Below are 12,828 nucleotides of genomic sequence, written 5' to 3'. Positions count from 1 at the left end.
GCTGGCGCATATTACATTCTAAGTTAAGTTCTCGTTAGGTAAGTGCGGCTTCATTGTTTCGACCCTCTAACTGCTGTTACGTTTATCACGGCTGCTACAATAATATGTGAGACATGCAACGAGAAGCCAAGCGAACGTGTTATTTCGTCGTTTTAAGTACTGCCGCCGTCTGCCACAGAAAACGAGACGGTGCACGTTCAGAATATAGCTGCTGTTAAACTGAGCTCTGGGTCGCATTCCTATCAGGACACGTGGGTAAGCTGTTGTCGTGAGAATAGGTGATGATAACGACGGAGAGCGCCCTCGACTATGATGAAGTTCTCAGGTGTGACACAAAGATGTGGACTTTTTAAGAGATGCGTACATGGCGGCGGGGTAGGTAAAAGATGGGAAGAAGGTTGAAACGCTCTGTAAAGGCGCTCCGAGGGTCTCCTACGTAAAGACCGATCGCCCGCATGTTGAAGCCTCACTCATGGGCTAACGTCTGCTCTAACTAACAAAGGATAGTATTGCGGCTCGCGGTGAAACGACGCGCTGTGAGCAGTGATGATGGTGGCGGTTCCGAATTATCAGGGAACCTGTCTGAAGATAGACGCCATAGAGATCTGGGGCTGGGGATACAATGTAGCTAGGCGGCGAATGGAAACCAAAGCGTGCCCATTTGATTCCCAAACTTCAAGGCGTCCGTTAAGAAATAAAGGTGAACATTTCTAAATACAGACATATACGAAGTAGAGTTAACAATATCGGCATCGGAATGAAACAACGGACTCAAACTAAGCTGGGTGTGGGCGAGGCCCTAGAAACAAAAACGGCTGAAACGGGAAAGCAAAGGAGGTGGTTGGTAGTGGGAGTATGCTATACGCGGCGATGAGTCCGCCCGCTTACTTTCCTTGCGGCAGCAGAGTCGATTTTCTGAGTAGTGGGAACGGCAGAAGGAACCATACCGACGTCTCGAGATCCACCGCACCTCTGTATTCAGAGTTTGCAGAAGGAAGAAGTTGGACCTGAGGGGCTGGAGGTGGAACCTCGTTACGAATAATGGCAGTTCCTAGTGAGTGCTGCTTTTGCACACAAGCGGGTACCGCAACAGCAGAAGTGGCAGTCGGCTTGGCTAGAATCGGAGCAAAGACAGGCCGCAACAAGAACGGAGCAAGTGGACGAGAAAGTGTTAGACATCGAGAGATACTCTGAGAGAGAAAAAAAGCAGAGTCCAGTAAAAAGCGAACTAAAAAGGGACGCGCTCAACGCCCAGAGAAAGGAGTGGATTATACGTTGTTAGAGAAAGAACGACGATGAGGATGAAGAGGATGATGACGACTGAGGGTCTGGGTTAGGGGCCGGATCTGGGCGAACCAGGGGACCGCGACCGCTGGAGACGGTGTCAGCAACGAGAGAATATCCTAGCAAGCGAAAGCGAGCTAGCAGAGGCGACGAAGTTGGTAGTAGCAAAGAAGCAGCCGAAAAAAGAAGAGAAAGGGAGGGGCGCAGGGCCTACCTACCCAGGCTCATGCTAAAGAAGTCGCGACTACCACCTGCAGCACAGCATACGGGGCGTAGCAGACAGAGGACAGGAGCCTGCCGGGCGCTAGCTTGCGGCCCGCCTTAATGACGACAGGTAAAATAATATCACACACACGCACTCACGCAGGGACACACCAAAGGGATACAAAGAACCAGCGAGCGAGCCCGACAGACCGATCGAGAAAGACACGGATGGATACGCGTTTGTACACCTGTACTTTGCCTGTCTATTTCTCTAGAAGATGACGGCCTAAAGGTGCTACTTAAACCAGAGAGTGAGTAGGGTCCGAAGAGATGAAGGGAAGCAGCGGGTTCGACCGGCTTTAATCGCACCTACTTCCCAATTCCCGTTACAATTACGATAATGAGATCGGCAGGCATAATATAGAGGACACGCACAGGATAGGAAGCTGCAACTCCCGGGAAGCGCACGTATTGGAAGTGGAAGTTGCTGGAATTGGATTACTTCGGGCAGAGAAGCCTCAGAATTATGCGGTGCGAATGAAAGTACATTTTCTGTAGAAATAAAGTCTCCGCATTTTAGATCTTTTGTTCTAAACCTCATGAACTATTAGCTTCTCATTGAGTTTATGCATATATAAACGCTGGCGACAAAGTTATTCAATATATTTACAGTTAGCTCATTTTCGAAAATTTGATTTTAAACATATCTACGAGGCACGCTTATGTATTTTTAATTTCTTCACAGACATTTTAGCCTTTCCGAGAGCAGTAGGTACTTCGAGCTCGTTAAGCAATAATGAAGTTTTCAAAAATTATCAAGCGTATATTCGTATGGGGGCGAAATAATACTCAATGAATAAAGAGCCGTGGAGCTGGAAAATTAATCTACTACTGTGACTATATTATCATCAGCTATTGTCATGATGAGAGAAATGTCGTAGTACCAAAATACTTCAACGTTATTATCGCTGATCGAAGCCGTAGAACAAGAACGAGGCCGACAGTTACTGTTTTTGCACGAAACACATACGGATATTATCACGATGCCACACTACGGACCAAAGTAAGATGATATTAAGTAAAAAAACTATGTCTAGGATATCTGCGATGACTAGCGTTAATAAGGGCTATCACATCATATTCTATCCAATATGATAAAATTAAGGCAAACATATATCCATAGAACGTAGTGACGTGCCCAGCCTGTGTGAAAGGATGAATATGGGACATATGATACATATGTATATACGTTCACATTATTACTATCATCGATATGCAATGTCTGTTATAACTGTTGGAGTTTTCCTGCTCCATGAGTTCATCCGTATGACCTGGTCCATATCCTTCTCGTAGCCAATCCTGTCACTAGGGGCTCGTTGGTGCGAGAGAGATAGAGAGAGAACAACCATAATAACAATTGTTTCGCCTTCCACCCGCCTCTCAAAGATCATGAAAAATTCATGTAGAGCCAGACCTTTCGTGGAGCTTTGGAAGGGCAGAGGAGCGTCTTTTTGCTTTTGCCCCTTAAACTAGCCCTCTGCCCTTCCCGCAAGCTCCCGCAATGTCTGCTTTGGCGCGGTTCTCCACTAACGTTTCCTTTCCTGCCTTCGTTACGGCCATTAACGTTCCCGGAGCTCCCCCAACGCCCTTCTTCAACCCAGCGTCACTCTATGCTAAACTAAGATTTTGTGTTTCTTGCAGGCAGGAAGCCAGCGGAATGCGAAGTCAGCTACCACTCAAAGTTATGAGACGACGCAGAGTCTAGAGGTTCTCTGAGGATCGGAGTGACTTTAGGTGAGTTGCCAAGGCCCTGTCGTTTTGTACAAGCTGATGGTAGCGGGGCCAGTAGAATAAGGGGGATAGAGAAGTCGAACTAGTTGTATTGATTTACAGCCACAGCTGTAGCAGCATTCAACGATCCAAGCCCTCTCCTCCACCCCATTTCACCCCACAAGTGAAACTTTAGCAGCTGCCTGCCTGCCTACCTACCAGGTTTTTAGCTAGTCTCAGCTATCAACTGCTACCTCCAACTGAATGGTGGCTATGCCTGCGCCCGCTGCGCTTCCCTACGCCGCCAAAACACTTCGAACTCAGCGTCAGAACCCCTAACAGTCTTCGCGGGTGGTGGCGGCCATTCTGGGGCCACGCGCGGGTAGGTCACATATCTGGCCATATGCCGAGCAGGTCTATGAGAATTCGAATATTTGGTCGTGGACCCATGTAAGACTTTTAAATTTTGATAACGATGCAGAGCATGGCAAACTATGTTGTTGAACAGCAGATCGGCTGAAACAGTATAACAATTACAAGAGCATTTCTACGACAAAATTCGCGAACAGGAAAAACTATTAGTACACAATAATTAATTATGTAGGCGCAAGTGATTATGAAAGTGAGACGATGATCAATAAATTAGTCGATCAGAAACAAAAACCATATATACAAATGGTCATACAACGGGCATGATGAACATATATTAAATAAAGGCGGTTGGGGGGTACCGATTTCTTCACACGTGCAATTTCCTTCAATGATTTTCATGGTCATAATGTCTTTTAACTAATTTAGTCCATTCATTCGATAAAGAACCATTGCCAACTGGCGTGTCAATCGTAAGACTTCACGAGAACTAGGACTAATAAAAATACGATCACCAATTCTAACAGATAGACACAATGGCAACTGTTGTTTATATCGACGCACGATATACCTTATATTGAAGCTCAAACCAACTAGGGTGCCCGGCATGAATTGCAGCCGCTTATTAGGCTCGTTAGTATGCATGTGAAATAGTAAACTTACATGCCCAACATCTAAACGCAAAGTCTATTGGAGGTCTCATTGCGTCAGTATGACGTTTGACCAATACCGAACATATTATACAGGTGGTAAATAGCTGAATATTGTTGCCGCTATTTTATATGTATACTATGACATTATACAATATATTATAATCTTTATCCGTCACAAGGAGCTGAAAAATCCTACAAACCAATTTTTCAATTTGTAATTATCTGTTTACAGAACTTTGAGCAAAAATAAGAGCACTTTACGCTCCAGCGACCAAACCGGATCAGATCAGAAAGATTTAAGAGCACCTACAATGATTCGCCCGCACGCAATGTTCTATTGCCCATTACTCCTTTTCCTTTACCTAAACGACCTTTCCGCATCCTTTGTGCGTATGTAGGTATTATAGTCGAGTTGAAACAGTTCGGCGACCGGATTTTGGCCATACGCTTATGGAAATGATTTTAACTTAGCTTTTCGTAGGCGGTTAGTCTGCTATTGTATGTGTATCGCTTTTGCCACAATTTAGCCCCTTTCTTTTTTCCTTCACTTATTCAGACCTTCTGCCGTCGTCGTTCAACTTATCCATTGTAAAGCACTGGGGAACAGAGGTGGGTCAGGCCACGGGCAGAAGCCTGAAGTTGGTTCGGTCCGTGTCTGCTGACGCTATCGCTTCAAGCCGCCTAACTACGGGATATATACACCATGCCGGCGACCCACTTTCGTTGAAGGCCACCACGAGAGGGTATTGATGTGAAAATTATGACCTAAACAGGTTGGATGGAAGCTGTTGGAAGACCGCCGCTTATTGGGGGAGCCGCCCACTGACATACGCAGACCAAGTGACGGGATAGCCGAGCAGAAGCAGCGGCAGCGGTCGACAGAAAAGATCGCCTGCCAAGATCGGGATGAGAGAGAGAGCCAAAATTGAGGATGAAACTTTGCCTCGGCAATGAAGGCCTTAAGGGCAGCTCTCACTCCTCGACAGACTTCTGAGTCAGACTAGTTCGCCTGGCCCCTCAAGGAGAATTGCGGTCCGAGCGTATGTCGGCATCTTCCCGTCACCATCCGCTAGCAGTCAGCCCGATTTCAAGCCCATACTTTCAGATATCCCTGCCCACCATCTTCATAGTAAAGTGGCTATGAAACACAGGTTCCGAAGTAAAGTTTGACGTACTTTTAAGTCTCGTGAGCAAAATAAAAAAAAACAAGCAGGAAAAAAGCGGACTTGCTTGCTTTGTGTAAATTACAGTAAAATTATCACCTCATCCGAAAATCGACGAGGCTGAAAATCGACCTAACGTTAACCGAATTTCGAGGGTCAATAATGCTTAATTATGGATCACTAGCACGAGCTACATGCTATGTACCTATAGTTTTTATTTTTTAGCCGTGGCTTCTGATGGAGTTGCCCTGTATACGACGATGCAAAACATATTCTAACTTCACGACGAAAAAGCTTCATTTATATGAATGAAATACTGAGTAAGAAAAACAGGTCTATCGGCTTTTACGGCCTCATAAATACGAAGAGTAACTTAAATGCTATGCAGAAACTTCTCATTAGACAACATTTCGCTGAATCTAAGGCCATTTAGAAATGTCAATTTTACAAAAAATCAACTGGCTTCAATTCAATCAACAAGGTATTGATCAAATGTTTAGCGTTGTTTTTAATAATTTCATATAGTACTATTATCATAGTATTTAAAGTCAGTACTCAATTCTAGTCTCTAAAACTAGATTATATAAATTTTTTTTTTGCATAAAATTGGACACTGCTAAAATAGAATGGTATAGTCACGGACGTGGCTAACAATTAAAGCCTCCTTCAGACGACGACATAAATTAAGATTTTGTGCCCTTTTTTTATTTCGTTTATGTAATAGTAGATTCATTAACTTTATTTATCCAGCTGTGTCTGAAGGACAAGTCGACAACTTCCTATAAAGTTGCTCTACGGGCCACGCGTATCGACACGCTTTGCTGCCACTGGTACCTTGCTGGCCTTGCACTCATCAATGGACGAGCAACCGGCAATAGCGATGAGTTTAGAAGAAAGCAAACGGGAAAAAATGAGCGGGAAAACAAGTCTCTGTCTGAGTCCGACCGACTTTATCTTCTATTTTATGGCAAACGGCCCTCAAACTCATTGCTTTCTGTTCGCTTTACTACCGAGCTGGCGCTTCACCATTTCTTTGTTGTCTTTTTCTGTCGCCATTAAGATGACACAAATAGGAAATGAAGAAAAAGACGGGCGATGACGCTCCCACAGAACGACAGCAGCAGCTGCTGCCGGCACTGGCAAAAAACGAAAAATGTTAGCCGTTTTTTAAAGGGACCTCCGCTACGCCGACGACTCATTTTTAGAGTCATTTGGGTACTGCGTAGCTGGAGCGGGGATCTGCTACTACCGTCCAACTGTAGCTAAGTCTCCCCGCGAACTCCTGCGCTCTCAAGCCTCGTCGCAACCGCTAAGCAAGCTAGAACCGGCTAGACCCAGTCACCATACTAGATCCAACAGACCGAGCTGGAGTATACGTACCGTATTACGGGTGTCACCGTACAGGTCTTCGTCCCTGCCATCAGTTGGTTACGTTACTGCTTGAACTACCATTCGTAGCTTAGCGAATGAGTAAATCTCCAGCAGCTGGCGAGTGGATCCCATAAAAATTGTCTCATGTCGACGGAATACCAGTCGTTCTCGCTGCTCGCAATCTTTCACAAGTTTTTCTTCAACGAGAAGAAGACGAAAAAAGAAAGTGACAAAGAGAGCTGTGGACGCGAGAGACATAAGAGGAGGACGATTTTGGCACTTTTAGATAAATTTGTAAAAAAGTATACACATGGACAGATACACAGACGTAAAACATGCTGGAAAGAGAGCGACGATAAAGGCCGGAAGAAGAATACGTGACAATATGAGAACAAAGGGTTGGAGTAAAAAAAAAATTTAATAGACAGACATATTTTGTTAATGTTTATATTCGTGAGTGTGAGTAGGGCGAGCGGCCGAGCGTAAACTTGGAGATGCATGGGCATGAAATAAAGTAAACTATAGGGAATGGATAGAAATACAAGCGGAGAACGTGTAAAAATTAAACCAAGTATGGCAGTAACAACAACGACGACGACGTCATCATCATTAACATAATCGTCGTCGTCAACATGAATGAGAAGTAAACAAAGTGGCGGGAGGAGAGGCGTTGCGGGACAAAAAGGTAGAAATGAAAGGTAATGATACGAATGGAAAAGAGTTAGCCGATGACGATGGGGTAAAGAGGATAACCCGAGATCTCTTTAGTGCTTTCCCCCCAAAAACTTCCAAAACCCAACCATGCTATCCAAGCTGTGCAAAGGGGGTTTTGCTTGCTGAATGGGCTGCCAAACGAGGACATAGGAAAGAATAAAAGGGCAAGGAAAATACGGAGGGCTGGGAACAGACGGCTTTCCTGAAGCTAAATTCTCTGGCCGCTCAACCGTTGCGGCACCGCCCGCCGTTGAGGTTTTGGTAATAAATTTTCATTAAAATGCATTAGGCTGTAGCATCCGCAGTGCTAAAGGGTCTGTCTGCCTGGCGGGTTCGGTAGCTAACGTTGGCTGACGCTTGAGGGTGAGTGGGTGTATAGTTGGTCGGTCGGTCTCTTCTCTTTCGTTTTTAAAGCCGTTCCTCGCTAGCACGCTTTAGCTTCTCGGCCAGTAGAGGCGGTGACGGTGACGCTACCGGTCGAGGTGGCAGCGGCAGCAACGCATTGAAGTCCGACAGGCTGTGGCGGTGGCGGTTGCTGTTAAAGGGGTCATAATGTGTCTTCCCCCATTGGCATGGCTGGCAATGTGTGTTGCCGGTGCGGTCCCAACGGCAACGGCTACGACGACAACGCCAACGATGAGCTGGGGGCGGGGTGCCTTCAAGACCGAAAGCTCGCGCGGGCATTGTCGGTGCTGCTGCTGCTGCTGCTGGCCCTAAGCGGCAAACGAATAGTAGTGAGCTTCTAGGTGGGAGAAAGAAAGAAGCCCGAAGGTGTGGAAGCAGAGGGAGCGAAATCAGAGAGTCGTCAGAGTTATAAATTTTGATTAAAACATTATAGTTGCTTTGTAGCCGTCCATAGGGGAAGAGCGCTGCTGGAGCAACGCCCCTCGCGACTAGCGTTATGTGGTTCCCGACTGTAGATCTATATCTGTGCGTCTATTTGTGTATGTGTGTGTGTACGTATGTTTGTGAGTGTGAGCGTGTTCGTATATGTGTGTGTTTTCGTGTGTGTCCGTGTATCGCGCGGGTATCTGTCTGGGCGAGTGTGTGTGTTTGTTCTTGTTTGAGGCTTCGTCATAAGAAGAACATCCCTGTCTATTATCTGCCGTCATAGCTTTTTAATAATGACTAACGTGTTGCTGTAAATCATCGAAATCTATTGACACGCGGTGTTTTTCCCGTGCACTCGAGGCATCTCTAACTCTTGTTGATGGAGAAAAGGAAAGGTGTGTCTGACATGAAAAAGCTCTTAAGTGGAAAGAGAGTCTTGCTGCCGGCTTGGTTAGTATAATAGATACTACATATACTTTAACAGGTACTTTTTAGGCTAATATAGAACGAGCAACATTAAGAACCGAACTCACAAAAAAGCACATTACAGTTTTTTAGGTCTGTATCGATATTTTTTTTTGTATTTGGGTTGAGTAAAGTCACACTACTGTAAAACAAGCACACAAAAAGTATCCACGTCTTTTTCACGGGTAGGCCTAGCTGAAGTTATTTAAAGCGTGCCGTCAAACCCCTTCAGGTTTTCGCTAAATCAACAAACTATTTCCTAAATGGCCTATTGCGCATTGATATTCTCGACAAGAACCCATGATTTATATAATGAGCGAATGAATTCGCCTTTTTTACGTCATATTCATAGTGAATCCGCAGTCTATAATGTGTTAGGTTCTATTCATACTTGCTAGATGATGTCAACCCTATGTATATAACGAGGTACAATTTAAAAGAAAGAAGAACTAAGTCCGGCGACCTAATAAAAAGATAGATTTGGTCTATCTAGACTAACAATGAGGCAGCGGCAGGTAGCATGAAAGGGTAACACGGAGAAAACCTCTACGCGCCAAGCACACTGTGAGAGCATCGCAGAAAAAAGAGACGACAACTAAAACGAAAAAAAAAAACTTTGAATAATTGAGTCGTCATTGCTGCTTGTTTCTCTTCATTTTAACACCCCTTTTATCCCCAGCTTACCGGGGCCATTCGGCCCATTGCCCCTAAACTTCGTTTTCTCTCCCTCTCTCTTTCTCTCTCTCTGCTCTCATCACATATTGGTTGGGCATGTTTTACAGGGCAAGCAGGCGCCAGGTTTCGGGACTAGATGGTTCACTCATCCAATTTGAGATCGTGCCGTTCTCGATAGAAAAAGGAATAAAAGGTGGTAGGTTAGGCAGGGCGAAGACGAGAAGAAAAAGAAGATTGAGAAAACTAAACAGACAGTGAAGACTAGTGGACCAAAGAGTCGCTGCAGTCGGACGTAGGCGAGCGCTGGGCGTCGGGCGCCGCTTGACCCCCCTCCTCTTCATGGTCCATGGTAGCTGCGGATGGTTCAAAGGTTTGTAGGGTCGTACGGCCAAGCATCGCTAGTCTTGGTTATGTGTTTCGCCGGGTACGCTTCCACCCCCGCTCGATGCTGCCGCTCCGCCGTCGAAGCTGGACTTCGTCAGCCTTTCGTCCCGTCTCTGTCCCCACTCTACACGAAGAAAGGAACGGAGAAAGACCAACTCACGGCCAGCTATCTCAATTTGGTGAAACGTCAGGAAAAAAAAATAGGCTTGAGGTGTGGATCGACGGGGAAAAATGAAAGGAACTGGGGGGATGGACAGCTTGAGAGCGCGCCCACCACCTCTATAATTTCGAGAAAATGTTCTGCTGAGGTTCTATCGCCCCTCCAGTAGAAGCAAGAAAAGCAAGAGGGGCAGAAGTGCCAATGAGCACCAGTATGTCGTTCTGCCGTTCTTTACAGATTTGGACATAGGCGCACAGCCCTCAATACAATCCATCACCAGAAAGGAAAGACGGACTTACGGTTGTTTATTTTTGATGTGTTATGCTCTTTTTAACGGCATGGCCAAACGGTCGACCGCCCTTATGTAGGAACTGCCGACGAAAGCGCGAGCAAAAGCGATGGGGACCATGAAAGCGGCGTTTGTTTGTAGGTTGGACCCAGAAGCTGGACATACAATCTCCGCCGTGTCGGAAGACCTTTTCTAATGCACCCCAAATGAACAGCAACAGCTAAATAGAACGATGAGGTCCTTGCTCAGACCGCTGTTGTAGCTGCTGTTGGGGCTTTTTCATGGTTTGTTTTTTGCCCTAGTCATTCACGGTTGCATTGCGCAGTTACTTCGCTACCAGTGGTTAACTGCTTTCCATTCACCAACCTGGCGGTGCGACCTAATGATAAAGCAGAATGAGTCCGATCAAAGCAATGCTGGCTTGAACTTCGATAAAAGCGGATAAGTTCGAGTTAATTTCTTATGAGGCTTACGAAGACGTACCGTAAGTAGAAGTTCTGTTAGGGGTTTAAGAGCATCTTAAGTCTAGTAGCCTTACCTTGTATGGTCTTTATATAAAAGCGTAAAATTGCATGTTTAGCTTATATATATATATATGTTCATCTTAAGCAACTGTTATTTTTTTTTTATATAAATAGGTATGTTAGAGTATTTCTAGTCCCTAGGATTACATTTTGGGAGATGGAATAAGGAGCCGCTAAATACTACGGTGGGCAGTACAGTTCACACTTCTAAATTTTTCTTTAAATCTAGAACATAAATAGATTTATAATCCCGAGAAAGACAGAAGCAGATTTCGTTTGTGTGAGCATGGATGGTAAACTTTGTATGAATACGTTTAGCTGAGTGATGTTTTTGAGAGTTTCCTTTTTTTAAATCCTATCCAGAAATTACCTAATACGTCCCAAGCGCAATTCTATTGGTATATGAATAAGCGCATAAAACTGATTAAAAGTAGATCTTGCATTGAATCACCACAGTGTTTTAAACGTAACATATTTAAAATGGCATTTATTATTTACTAATATCAGACGTATTTTGAGTGAACGACGTAAATTCAGGTTAGACCCAAACGCTGGACAATGAGTAATAAGAGCGTCATTGTACCGTACCGCGTGGCTAAGGGCAGAACACTAATTTCATAGTTTGCTAATTCGTGTCCCAATTAGGTAAGTTGATTAAAAATAATTTCGTCTATTTCTAGAGAAAGTTATGTATAAACTACATTATATTTAATCTTATATACAATATAAGGCATCTAGGAAAAGCTTACTTTATCAGTAGTGTAATTGCAACAAGTACACGTTTGAGGGTTAGAGACAAGACCATCAAAGGATTACATATCCCAAAATCTCAGAAGAAACTAGAAAAAGGCGACCAGCCTCTGGCGGTGCGTCTCAGGATTTTCGAGATCAAGTAACGTGGGGCTGCACTGACGCGTTCTGTTTGATCCTCCGCAGAAATGGCAGTATACAGATTATGATGCAGATCGCTATACTAGCAGAATTCGTAATCATCGCGATTTTAGAACCCGTACCAATGGCGTCGGTAGTGGGGAGTCAACAGTTCTAAACGGTAGGATTGATACATGTAGATCAAGCACGAAACGTCTTTTGCATCTCCCTTCACTTCACCATACGCCTCGAGCCACAATGAACTATACTCCAACGAAGCTGCGAGGATGATCACACAAGAACTTTCCGTGAGTCCAACCAGATCGTGCCAACAGAGACATTAATAAACAAGACTTATTTCGACGGCTTTTCCTCTGGAAGCGGCCTTGCTTGCTCAACTGAAGGCAGGGGTCACCCTACGTAAGGGTGACGATGTGCTATCACCATTAACTAAGTGAAATAATAGTTAAAAGAAGTTAGATTTTATAAAGAGAAGGGGGTAATCGCATTCCAATAACAAGCAAACACGTAAATTCACTGGAGACCGAAAATTCATATCGAAATCTTAGCTGACAATTTTAAAAAATTTAGGGTTGCAGAATTCATCGCTTGCAATTACTGAAAAAACAGGTATCATACGTTAAAAGAGCGCCTGCTAATACATAAAGTATTCTTGTAAAAAGAACAACCAGAAACTCAATGACGGAGTTGTGGCAATCTTGACTACACTCTGGCATCTGGATGACGAAACATCCAATAGGGCACGTCCTTAGGGGCCACCAAAAAATTTCGCTCTCAGATTTGTTCAGAACAATTGTCAACGCCACTGTGTTTTTATATTGCAGATACGAAGGAAAGTCTTACTGCTTCTGGAGCTAAATCTTATTTATCCATTCGTTTCCAGGTAAAATTGTAGCTTATCGAAGCTATTCCTAAATAGCAGTATATAAATAGGCTCATTGACCGACGCAGAATTTACTATAAGATACCATAAAGTATTTTCAATTGTGTAAACTCCATTTTATTGAAGTGACAAAACGAGAGCCAACCAGAAAGCTCCAAAATTTCTAAAATATGATTTTTTCTATTGTTTATTCCAAAA

Source organism: Varroa jacobsoni, unplaced genomic scaffold (genome assembly GCF_002532875.2).
Source record: "Varroa jacobsoni isolate VJ856 unplaced genomic scaffold, vjacob_1.0 contig00615, whole genome shotgun sequence".
Classification (NCBI taxonomy): Eukaryota; Metazoa; Arthropoda; class Arachnida; order Mesostigmata; family Varroidae; genus Varroa; species Varroa jacobsoni.
The sequence above is the reverse complement of the archived record's forward strand: the minus strand, read 5'-3'. Positions refer to the sequence as shown.